The sequence below is a fragment of the Labeo rohita genome, chromosome 1 (assembly GCF_022985175.1).
Source record: "Labeo rohita strain BAU-BD-2019 chromosome 1, IGBB_LRoh.1.0, whole genome shotgun sequence".
Classification (NCBI taxonomy): Eukaryota; Metazoa; Chordata; class Actinopteri; order Cypriniformes; family Cyprinidae; genus Labeo; species Labeo rohita.
The window spans coordinates 10,911,378-10,923,393 of record NC_066869.1 but is presented as its reverse complement, the minus strand read 5'-3'; the positions used below and the strand labels follow the sequence as shown (position 1 = coordinate 10,923,393).

Below are 12,016 nucleotides of genomic sequence, written 5' to 3'. Positions count from 1 at the left end.
CAGATATATTGCAGATCTACACGTATTTCCAGGTGTGATATTTTTGGGGAACAGCTTGAGATTCTACGATAATTTGTAATAATTCATGTGATCTTTTTTTTAGGATTTTCATACAGTTATTTAATGATACATCTTGGAAACATTTAAAATCTCTAATCCTTTCATGGTTTATTGCATTATATTTTGTAAAGAATGTTTCCTCATGTATAACTTATTTAAAGAGTTAATTTTACAGTGAAGGTAATTTAGGAAATGCCTGTAAATTAACAGTGTTGTTAGCTTATTTATATAAAGAGATTTGACTTTAATTTTAAGGTTTAGGTTTGGCACCCTGTGCTGCCAGTCATTTGACTTTTTTTTTTTTTATTTTATTGTTGTTGTTTTTTTGCCTTTTGTTTTACAGTCAAGGTGCTTGATCAATAAATTCAAGAAATACCTGTAAAATAACAGTGTTTGTCAGCTTATTTAAATAAGGAGATTTTACTTTACTGCCAGTCATTTGACCGTTTTTATTATCTAATGGATTTGTTATTGTATTAATTACAGATTTTTTTTTGTAATTTTACATACATTTGTTTGTAATTTAAGAAAACAGAAAACATAATGTATAAAAATACAGTAGTTTTTCTGTATTAAAATGTGAATTACTGTTTGTCATTAATGTCATTATACTTAAAATAACAGCCAAGTTTCTGCAATTCAAAATAAAAGAAAACAACCTGAAACAAATCACACGTTATTTCCCGTAAAATTACTTTTTTTTTTTTTTTTTTTTTTTTTTTTTTTTTTTTACAGTGTAGGGTTTGTAGAGGAACAAATCGAAAATGTAATCTACTATTAAGCCAAAATTATCTGTTTGTAAACATTCGGGATGTGTATGCAGCATGGTTGCAGAAAACCCGGGAGAGATTGCCTTTACAGCTAGAGATTTACCCGGATCTGGTACAAAATAGATTCAAAAATAATATAGATTATATAGATTAGATGCCATTTTCAAAATGTTATTCGCATATTACTAGAGCTTGTCACCCAGTGACAAGCACTGTTATTCAACTAAATTGACGTTACACGATAGTCTTACAGATCCGAAACAGGGATGACGTTTTTTTTGTGGGCGGTTCAAGTGGCAGTCTATGGAGAAGAATAAAGAAAAGGTCAATTTGATTCTATATTTCAAAATTCTGACTTTATTTTCACAATTCTGAGATTACATCTCACAACTCTAGAAGAAAAACACTTCGTCATTATCTCTTTTTCCCTCGGAGTTTATATCCCACACTTCTGGCTTTTTTCCCCTCAGAAATAACAAACTCACTAGTTTTGCTGAATAGAGTTGTAAAGTCCAAATTTGGAGATATTTATACTTGCATTTGTGAGAAAAAAAGTCTGAATTGTGAGATAAAAAAAAAAAAAAAGTTATGTAAAATGTTAATAGTAATAGGTTTACATAATATTTCATGCTGTAACTGTAGTTGCTAATACAATATGTCCCCTGTGAACAGCATATGTGAATATTATGTAGACCTATTGTTTAAATCAAATTTATGCTTTAAAAGTAGAGTAATAGCAGTTTTCATCCATAGTGTGTCAGTTTAAACATCTGCAGCTTCAAATGGCGTCTTTGACTACAGTATTCTATAAAAATTATTTGCATTCCGAGTTTGACATCAAAAGGCACAAAAATATTTTTTTCTCTTATTTCATGGATTTTACCCGTTTACCTCCACTGGTTACCAGTGTTTTTCTGCAACCACCTTGCGCACGCAGCTGCAAGTGACGTAACTGTGACGTCTACTCAAAATTGGTCTATTGGTTAAGTCCTCCCCTGATAGCTGAACACTGGTTCTCTCACTCTCAGTCATGTTGTAGAGATGTATATGCTACACCCTCTTCTGAAGACGGGGCGGGAATATGCAGCTCATTTGCATGTAAAGTGATACACACCAAAACAGGTTTTTTTTTAAGACACGCCCCAAAATGACGTTTTCCACGTTATAATAAAAGGTGCCCAAATGGTCCCTGGGGAGCAGTTGGGGGTTTGGTAACTTGTTCAAGGGTCTCATCTCAGTTGTGGCATTGAAAGTGGGGAAGAGCACTGTACATTCACTCCCCACCCCTACAATCTCTGCCGGTACTGAGATTCAAACCTATGACATTCGGGATACAAATCCAACTCTCTAACCATTAGGCCATGACTGCCCCCAGTCAGTAACAAAATGAACAGTCTGTATTGTCATGTAACTCAAATTTATATTTGTATTAGTGCATTATTTTAATGCATTTGTGTTGCATAACATCTTAATAAACAAAATAATAAACAAATGTGTTTTAAACCTGTTTTCTTACATTTCACAGAAGAAGAAAGCTCCATAACAAACTGACTCTGAAAAACAAATACTATATCAAGTCACCACCTGCATTTGTGTTTTTAAAAAATAACATAAATAACCCCGAACTGTTAGAGTTATGAAATGACCATTTTATTCAAGAAGTTATGTTAGAAAAAAAAAAAAAAAAAAAAAAAAAAAAAAAAAAGATATTGAATTACACAGGAAAGTCACTGAAAATAAACTTCATTGGAAAAGAACATCTAAACTATTGTTAGGTATAAATTTGCATTTTAATTTGAATTTGAGAACGAAACAGTAGGCTTTGGCTCATACTTCCATATCAGGGTGATGAACACATAAGCATCTAAACACACAAAATTGTCTCACATAAGCAGTCATGTCAATAAGGATCACTGTACATCAGCTCACATCAGGTAAGATCTTCTTTCTTTTCATAATGATCCTCATCAGTGTCTGTAAACTAAACAACCTGCAGCATGTGTTGATCATGTGTTCACATGTTTAAGTCTTTTTACATTTTAGGATGTACAAATTTACATCTTTACAAATTACTCCAGAGATTTTGTAGATCTACACCTATATCCAGGTGTGATATTTTTTGAGGGGGAAACAGCTTTAAATTCGAATATAATTAGTAATAATTTCTCTGATCTTTTTAGGCTTACTGTGCTTTTTGGGATTTTCATACAGTATTTAATGATACATCCTAAAATATTTTAGATTTTGGTATCACTTTAGAATAGGGAACATTTATTCACTATTAACTATGACTTTTCCCTCAATAAATTCCTAATTTGCTGCTTATTAATAGTTAGAAAGGTAGTTGTTAAGTTTGGATATCGGGTAGGATTAGGCATGTAGAATAAGGTCATGTAGAATAAGGCATTAATATGTGTCTAATTGGTACTAATAAATGGCTAATATTCTAGTAATTTTGCTAAAAATACTAATAAGCAACTAGTTAAGAAATTGTAAAAATAAAATGTTACCAATATCGCTAATCATTTCATGGTTTATACTTTGACTAAAGGATGTTTCCTCATTTATAACCTTTTTAACATGCAAATTCATACATTCAGTGGAATTTTATTTGTTTGATGCAAAAAGGGAACAAACAGAAAGTCATGCATCATTGCCAAAACATTTTTTTTCCCCTTTCACTCTAAAGGAAACTCATCTTGTGTTTGAAGAAAAATGTCAAAACTGACAATAGCTTCCTCTCTTCATAAAAGTATGTATTTTTAAAAGTTGGTTCTCTCTCCCCCCCTACAAAAAATAAATAAATAAAAAATGTGAATTTTTTCCCCCTTCAAAGTTTTTTCTGTGTATTTCTTGCCAGGTTTTATAAAAGCACAGACTACCTTCTCCGTGTTGCTGTGTAAGTCTAAGCAGTATTTTTTAATGTCTTTTTGTTGTTGTTGTTGTTGTAAATTAATACAACCAGGGCTGAAAAATCAGTTCAGAATCATAATTTTAACATTTCTCTTTTTGTGTTCCTTAATAAACATGATCATTCCAAAACAGTTTGACTAAAAAAAAAAAAAAAAAAAAAACAACAACTGGTCAATAATGTTATTTCAATTTAGCCTATACATTATTCTACATTTTCACTAAAAATTACAGAACACATGATAATAAAACTCTAACATTTAATGCATTACATAACATAATTACTTGTATTAGGTTTGCCGTTTCTGCACTCAAAAAAATGATTCTTTAAACCTACTTAATTCAATTATGGACAGTGGTTCCACACAACCAAATTGTTTTTGATGAACATGAATGGAATTTTTTAAATCTATGCAAACTCTTTGTGTTGTGACAACACAGCTGAATGAGGAAGAATTTATGTGAAATAGTAATGTCCAACCAACTCAATTTATTCACTTCCCTGTAACTTAAACCGGTTAAGTTTAGTGAACACGTTTTGGTTTATTACAAACTGGCTAAATATGTTTCACTTTATCAACACAAGGAGGTTTGTTTCAGACAACTCATTTAAATTATGGACAGCGGTTCCATCCAATTGGTTCTAGTTACTTTAACTAAATGATTTCAAGTTAAAGTTACTCCCTTCAACAAAGCATTTTTGTGTGATTATTTTGCAATGAATGACAAAAGACAAGATGTCACAAATGATCAAGTGTATTTGTTAAACAAGAGCAACAATTACAGTTACAACCACATTACAAAATTACAGAAATATTAAACTAATGTCATTTTCTAATTGGCATATAAAGGTAACCAATCAAACCTTAATCCAGGAACAGGAACTGGCTCCAGAAATAACTTCTGCAGTACTCCAAATGTGTACCTGATTTCAGGAGTTCAAGTTTAGTCCATATATCAGTCCCAGCAACATGTTTTTTCATAGGGTTTACTGCTAAGGTCCTGAAGAACTTTATCTTCCAACACTCCAACATCTGCTGTGCTGTCTTCAATGTCTGCACCTTCAAATCGTATGACATAGATTCCCATGATTCCTCTGGATCAGCTCCTGAGTGTTGCCAACGTCTGTATCCTAGAGAAGATATTTAAAAGAATGGAGTACTCGAATTCTTAAAATTACCGTAAATTCTTAAATTTAACGTAGCATTTATCATCCTTGAAAATACCAATAAATAAATAAAACAACTTACCATATACTCCATAATAACACTGCTAGTGTCTTCATTTGGGTACTTCATCGTCATTAGTCTAAAGATGCAGACAACAACAAAATTCATGAGATTTAGCCTTTACAAAAAAAAAAAAAAAAAAAAAAAAAAAAAAAAAAAACACATTTGAAAAATGTCATTATTATTCTGTCTGATCATTTCCTTACGGGAAATACAGGCAAGCGGTCCAGATGGAATTCTAACTAACATTACAGTGGAAAATGAAACTATAACAGTACTGGACCAGATCAGCACAGAAAGCCACTGTCCTGCAGAGTTTAGCAATATTCCCAATTAAAGGCATAGTTCACCCAAAAATGAAAATTCTGTCATTAATTACTCACCCTCATGTCGTTCCAAACCCACAAGACGTTCATTCATCTTCAGAACACAAATTAAGATATTTTTGATGAAATCTGAGAGCTTTCTGACCCGGCATAGACAGTAATGCAACTGAAATGCTCCGAGACCCAGAAACGTAGTAAGGACACCAGTAAAATCAGTGGTTCAACCATAATTTTACAAAGCAGTGAGAATACTTTTTGTGTGCAAAGAAAACAAAAATATTGACTTTATTTAACAATTCTTCTCCAAATTGTGTCTTCTGCCATTATTGAGAGTACCTCTTTGCATAACGCATGCGTGTGGTTCTGCTGACGTAGAACATGCATGCGCTGGGCCTTGTTTGCTTGCAGAGGAAAGCAATGTGCATGCATCGTGATACTCTCCATAATGGCAAAATACGTGATTTGGAGGAGAAGAATTGTTGAATAAAGTAGTTATTTTTGTTTTCTTTACCCATAAAAAGTATTCTTGTAGCTTTGTAAAATTATGGTTGAACCACTGATGTCACATGGACTATTATAGCGAAGTCCTTACTACGTTTCGGGGCTTGGGAATATTTCAGTTGTGTTGATGTCTATGCAGGGTCAGAAAGCTCTCTGATTTTATCAAAAATATCTTAATTTGTATTTTGAAGAACCAGGTCTTACAGGTTTGCTAATCAAAGTCTTATTAAAAGTTCCAGGCAGGGGTGTTGGAGCTAAACTCCAGAACACTGGCTCTCCAAAAGCAGGTTTGACACGCCTGCCTTGCTTTAGAATGTATTGTTTTTGGGAAGTTAATGTATTCGCAATTTCTGTCAGTTTACAGTAATACCATATATTTTATATTTACTATATTAATAACACAATTCTTATTATATCTGTCTTTTTTGTTAATGCCTATGACTATAACCCTAAAACTCAGTGGCTGGTGAGACAATGTTTTAAAGGGGTCATCTGATCCAAAACTCACTTTTACATGTTGTTTGAACATATATGCATGTTGGCAGTATGTGTACACAACCACCCTATGATGATAAAAATCCACCCAGTGGTATTTTTTAACCATTATAAGTAATATGCCCTTTTTCAAATCAGGTCATTCTCAGCTTCTAGTTGGTGTGACGTCACACCGATCAAGGCCGCTCCCACAATAGTTGATTTACATGACCGTCTTATCTTAGACCTGCCCTAAATGAGCCGAGTGAGAGCTGACAACAGTCTGACCACCATTATTGTATTTAAAGGAACATGCAACAGAATGGCCCACTCTGAAAAGGGCTGATTTTGATATGGTAAAATGGGTGTTTTTACACTACCACTGAGAAATTTTAACAAAAGTATGCTATGGACTTCTCATTAAGACTCTAAAGAATCATATCAATAGCATCTGATGACCCCTTTAACATGATTACAAAAGTTTTTGTTGAGTGTAGCTGTTCTTACCTGTGTAGTGGGGACCAAGAGGGTTTAATGCTTTGTCCAAGGACTCTTCTTCGGTTTGCAATCATCTTCATAAGTTTTGCAGTGTGGATCCACCCATTGGCAAAGACAGCTGACACTAATGGACCTATGGTTATTCTGCACAAATCTGTAAACACATGAAGTACAATTTGTTACAAGAGCACCCACATATAGTTTAACAGCAAAGACAAATTCAGTGATCAAAAAATTTGTGTGATTATTGTCATGTATATTATTTCAAAAGGGTGGACATGATCTGGAGCATATTTAAAGTCATAAAGTGACTGTAAAAAGCATGATTTATAGTTCAGGCACAGCTTTTCACAAAAACATTAAGTTTATAAAATGATAAACATCACATTTCTGCCTTCAAACAATTTTTAAGAAAAGGAATGAGTCAAACGTACCCATTAAATACACACAGACACACACACACACACATATACATATGAAGAGTTCATTTGCAAAAACAAATAAATCCGTTTTTATTAATATTCATAAAACATGTTTTTTTATTGTGTGTGTGTGTGTGTGTGTGTGTGTTTTTTTTTTTTTTTTTTTGTTGTTTTTTTGTGTTTTATTGTGTTAGTTAGCTGTATTTTTGAGCTATTAATATTCATTCAAAATAAACCAACCAACCACAGTTTGATTGATATTACTTGGAATGCAGAATAATTATTTAAAAAACAAAAACAGAGTTATCTGTTCTTGCAAATTAACTCTTAATATATACAAATAAACACATGAACTCTTCATATATACACACACACAAATACATGCATACATAAATTTATTAACACATAACATATCAATATATCTTAGTGTCTTACTTGTTTAGATTTCTAGAAGACACATCAGCTTCTTAACCATCCAACAGTTCATTCCTCTAAAACAGTGGATTCCTCTAAAACAGAAAATGCAAAATACCCTTATTACTTTTGTTTATAAATGATGAAAAGGCAATACAGCGGTTCACTTACCTTAGCCAAAACTTTTTTTCTCCGTCAGTAAAGTTGTGACATTCCTTCATTTCGCCAAAATTAGGCAGCGATGAAGAAACCAGTGATCAATGTATGCTGTTATAAAAACGAATAGCAGATAAAATGTTAAAAGTATGCAGCAGTCGAATGTGGCATTATTTGTACTTGCTTTCGTGCTTTAGCTAACGGTAATTTTACTGGGACTTCAGTAGCCTAGAAAGAGCACAGGAAGGTTTTCTTTAACTGCCTATATATCATTAATGAGACGGAAAAGCACTTTGAATTTTAATAATTCGCCGCATCCTCTGTTCCACAAGCACACCTACAAATACACTACAGTCCATATGCGCGTTCACAACCGCACGAAATCATCGCAATATACCAGTTACAGTCGTCTGCAAAACAGCACTAAAAGCATACTAAAAACACTTACAGAAATTAAAGACTTTGACTTAACACAAAGAAGTCTTTAGATTTTCTTACCTGACTGGTACTTCCAGCTCCGACGCCATGATACACCTCCTTCGCACCGTCTTCATAAAATGCGTTGGAAACGTCATATCCGGTTTTTTGAACGGCGCAATTAAACCGTTTACGTTAGTTTAACGATTGATAATCAAGTAAAATGGACACTTAAACAGTTTAAATTAATAGAGTACAATACAATAGTGTTTTGGTGGAAAAAGAAACACACTTGTGTTGTTTTAACAATAAATACATGGGTAAAATGAACAGTGGCACAAAACCATTTTTTTGAGTGTGTGTTACCAGCATTACACAGTGTTCTGACATACACAAATTACTTTCCCGCCACAGGTGTGCTTCAAAAAGCAAGAGCACCCTCAGTTGAAGCTGTAATATCTCTTCAGTGTATTTGTGTTTGCACTCTTAATTTTCTTCTCCGACATATGGCTGTTGATTATACGTTTTGTGTGTAGCGTTTTTACAGAGTAGGTCATCCAATAACCGAAATCACTGATTTGCATCAATAATATTTGCATCGATGTATTACATAAATTACCCTTTCAAAGACCAGTGCAGTCATACTGCCAGTTAGTGGTGGGTTGAGACATGGGCATGAGGTTGCAGGTTCATGAATTCATTTAAAAATTACATAAAATATCCAGGGTTAAATATACTTTGGATTTGGATTATTTTTATAAGATCCCATGAGTGCTGATAAATGCAATTTCAAGCTTTTTTTTTTTAAATGTAAAAAGAACATTGCTTTCTCACATAACACACTGAAGTAGCCCCTGCATACTCAGTGTTCATCACTAATGCTCAATCAGCACTTAATTAATCACGTAATTATCTCATTAACTTTAACTCTACGTCAGTAGGTGCGTTTCCATTACCCTTCAAGATGCGCAAATTGAAATTACGCCTAATGGAAACGTGTCAATTTCGCAAAAACTCTCTTATATCGCAAAAAAGTTTTTATGCTCGCATGAGGTCGTTTTTTAGGCAATTTGAAAAAGGAATATTTCACAAAACTGCAATGGAAATGGCCTTTTCGCATTTACAGGTCACATGGCGTATGTAAGAAGTCATATGATCGTTCCTCAATGTACTATAAACTCCAAGAAAGACCTCTTATGTAGCCGCTCTCAAGTATAAATGGCTTTCCCTGATATTAATGCTTAGACTGTGTACACTGCACGTATCTGTGGCGCATAACGGCTCCGACACGGTCACCGGAGCTGATGTTATGTTTATACCAGCAGCGTCGCAAATCCATTGCCCTGACTTATCGCGAGAGGAACAAATTACGTTTTAGTTGCATAACATCGGTTAATGGAAATGTTGTCATTTTGCAGTACTTTTTTATTGACATTTATAAAATATCGCTGAAGTTTTGCGCAAATCTGTAATGGAAATGCGCCTAGTGTTACTTTGGGACCAAATACACTCTGAAGCAGTATTGATTTAACAATGGGGATTATACTGTGTTGGACAGAAATAATTTGACTGTGAAAGTGGAAAAGATGGATCAGGAAAATAATCTAAAGTCATATGGTATTGGTGCAGCACAAGGGTAAAATAATCATGACAAAAAATTAATTTCCGTAAGAAAGCATTTTCCTTTATATTTGTATTTGGTCAGTTGTCTATTTCAAATGCTGATCCCTTTGTATTTTGTTGATTAATTTCTATTAATTTTCTATTTTTTTTTTTTTTTTTATTTCTTCAGATGTCTTGGCCTGTATATTTATCACACAAGAGACGACTACAGCTGGTAATGTATTGTGCTGTGGTGTTGCTGTAAATGAACAGATCTGTAGATTGACATGTTAAGCTTCTTTGCTTGAACAAAACAAAATGACACATTGTCTTCATTCATGTCTGCAGAAAAATTGAGTAACACTTAATTTGTAAGGACCAATTCTTACTATTAACTACTAGATTATTAGCATTATGTTGGCTGTTTATTAGTACTTATTAGGCACATATTTGGCATGACCATATTCTAAATCCCCTAACCTGACCCAATCCCTAAACTTAACAACTACCTTACACAGCAAAAAGCCCAGTGTTAAATGAACTCTCCTGGGAGTTTATTTGACTCCACACTCAAGAGTGTTAAAAGTAACACTGAAGAGTGTCAAATTAACACTGAAGTAGAGTTAAATAATGAGATAATTAGTGATTAATTAAGTGATGATTGGAGACACCTGATGTTAACAACCAGAATCATCAAAAGAGAAAAATCTAAATATTATATCACCATTATAGTGGTCAGTGTTTGTATTAGTTGGGCTCTTGACAGTTTACGTTTTTAACATTCAATTTTGTTCGGCTGTTGTAACTGAGTTAAAACAACCAGACAAGCCAAAAGCACAAGTCATTAGGTGATGATGATTATGTTTTAATATAATCATTATTTGACTTCAATCACTGAACTCATTTAGAGTCTAATATGTGAGTTATATTTCCTTTATTGGAAATTAGATTAGCTTATTAAACTCTCTGTTTGAAGTCAATTAATGATTATCTTAATAATGTAATTAATGTCACCGTTTATTATATATTTTAGAAGGATTTCTTAGGAGCTGTTGTGAAAAAAAAAACAAACAAACAAAAAATCTAAGGAAGTTCATTGGTGAGGCACACACAGACATCAAGAACCAGCATATGAATCTCAACAACGGTGACAAACGGCATATTCAGATAAACAGATCAACTCTGAACATCACAAAACAAGCTACTAAAAAGTCACATAAAAACAGCAAAAACAAAAGAAAATACTAAGAATAAAATAAATTACAAAGACAATTCGGCTCATAATTTATTCATGCCACAATGCATGATGGGAGTCATGGATGAGTTCTGATTGGCTACAACATGCTTTTTTGATGGTCACCATTGTTGTGATTCTCATGCTGATACTTCATGTCTGTGTGTTTTAATTAAAAACAACTTTGATCAATTTCAGCAAAGAGATCTTAGATCCATACATGAAGGTTATGGCAAAACATAATCAAGGCCACATGATCACCTTTTTTCTGGTTTGCCTGGCTGTTATAACTCTGTTACAACAGCCAAACAAAATCTAATCATAACAATGTAAGTGTTAAGAGCCCAACTAATGCAAACACTGACCACTATAATGGTTGCTTAAAAATTGTGAAATTGTAAAATTTGTTCTTTAGTGATTCTGGCTGCTATCATAGGTCTGGATACATTTTATTAAAGCAACATGTAATGAGAAACGTTAATTTCTTAAAATATTTTCATAACAGCTAATATTTCTGACCCCTGCTACAACTACATTGTGCTGGATGAACCATGGAGATACATCAATAATACACATTACATGCATCAATATCACAAGTGTGACACCAACATCACCTGGAGCGGCTGGTATCGTCTCTTCATCAACGGCCTGAGTGCTCATATCCCAGACACGTGTATTAAAACATATGGCTGCGGCACTCATGTCACACTGTGGATACCTAATGGACACCCAAAAGCTGAGGATGGAGTCGTCATTCGAGATGTCTGCGGTCACTGGGACAATTACTGCTGCTATTACAGGTCTTACCCCATAAAAGTCAAAGCCTGTCCAGGCAATTATTATGTCTATGAGCTGGTTAGTCCAACTGTGCACTATTCAGCATACTGTGCAGGTAATTATATTTGCATAAGCTCTCTCTACGCATTCATGATGTTTGTGTCTCTCTTTATTATCACTATTTATCCAAACTTTCAGATGTTAGAAGCATTAACATCTCAACTGG

General features: G+C 33.6%; 1 long non-coding RNA gene and 1 pseudogene across 1 annotated transcript; one reads left to right on the top strand and one right to left on the bottom strand.

Moving 5' to 3' along the window:
• The window catches only part of LOC127162831 (adhesion G protein-coupled receptor E3-like), a 52,242-nt pseudogene that overhangs the window by 17,460 nt on the left and 22,766 nt on the right, over nucleotides 1-12,016 (top strand).
• LOC127178157 (uncharacterized) lies at nucleotides 4,431-8,304 on the bottom strand. Its single transcript, XR_007829313.1, has 6 exons — nucleotides 8,259-8,304; nucleotides 7,776-7,871; nucleotides 7,626-7,699; nucleotides 6,778-6,922; nucleotides 4,991-5,048; nucleotides 4,431-4,872 (listed from the first exon to the last, which is right to left on the bottom strand). It is a non-coding gene; the product is annotated as an uncharacterized LOC127178157 (long non-coding RNA).